A 1,429-nucleotide genomic window follows, 5' to 3' on the forward strand; every position below is an offset into this window, starting at 1 on the left:
TCCTGGAACTAGCTCTGTAGACCAGGCTGGTCTCGAACTCACAGAGATCCGCCTGCCTCTGCCTCCCGAGTGCTGGGATTAAAGGCGTGCGCCACCATCACCCGGCAGTTTGCTGTTTCTTTTACTTAGTGGTTTTCGAAGAAGTTGCCCTCAGAAATCCTTTGCACTCTACAAAATTATTTGTAAGTGTGTATGTGTCTGCATGTGGCATATGTGTGTATTTGTGTTCCAGGGCCCTACATGTGTGTATGTGTGTGTAGTGGCTAAATAGGTGTTGTGTATCTTCTACTATTATTCCCACTTTATTGTTTTTTTTTTAATTTTATTTTTTGAGCCTTGGTACATGAACACTGTATCTACATTACTCTGTTCACCTGCTCTAACTGCTCCCAGTGTCCCCCTGTAAAATGCAGTCTCTTCTTTAATATTATTGTTACACGTGTGTACAGTCTACTGAGTCCATTTAGCATTGCTTGTGTATGTTTGTGTCCAGGGGTGACCACTCGGGGTTGGGGATCAGACATCCTATGTAGCAGGTTTTCACTGGGGGAGTTAATTCTCTCTCTCAGGAGCATTGACCACTTGCAGCTCTTCATCTAGGGCTGGGACCATGTGGAATTTCTCCTGTCCACGTTGACATGGCAACTAGTGTTGTCACTATGCTCTTCTTTCCACCTTCATTTTTGAGACGGGGGTCTCCCCCAGAACCTGGAGCTCACAGGTTTGCTAAGAGTAGCTGGTCAGTGAGCTTGAGGGAGCCGTCTGTTTCTGAAGCCCCAGGACTCGGAGAATAAGTACATGCTGCCTTGTTTGGTTTTTGACGTTGATGCTTGGATCCATCTCAGGTCCTTATGCTTGAGCTGCAAGTACTTCACCTACTGAGCCAAGTCTCCAGACCCTGGAAAACTGTTGAGGATCCCAAAAGAGTTGTTCTAGTTAGCATCAACTCTCAACTTCACACAACGTAGAATCTCCTGAAAAAGGTTTCGGTTGAATAGCTGCTAAATCAAGTTGGTCTGTGGGCATGTCTGTGAAGGATGGTCTTGATTGCCTTGACTGTTGCCCAGCCCACTGTGGGTGGCACCTGTCCCTAGGCAGGTGGTGGGAAACTAGGTGACAATGAGCATGAATGAACTAACAAATGAGCCAGCAAGCAATGTTCCTGCACGGTTTCTGCTGTCAGGACTTCCCACAGCCTCCATGATAGGATGTGATCTGGGAATTTAAGCTAAACGTTTTCTTTTCCTAAATTGTTTTTGGTTCGAGTATTTTAGTATAGCAACGGAAAGTAAGCTAGAACTAGGTCTTGTCTCTATGCATTGTGCCTGTCAATACATGCCGTTAAAAAACTAAATCTGAAGCCGGGCGGTGGTGGCGCACGCCTTTAATCCCAGCACTTGGGAGGCAGAGGCAGGCGGATCTCTGTGAG

The sequence above is a fragment of the Microtus ochrogaster genome, chromosome 16 (genome assembly GCF_000317375.1).
Source record: "Microtus ochrogaster isolate Prairie Vole_2 chromosome 16, MicOch1.0, whole genome shotgun sequence".
Taxonomy (NCBI): Eukaryota; Metazoa; Chordata; class Mammalia; order Rodentia; family Cricetidae; genus Microtus; species Microtus ochrogaster.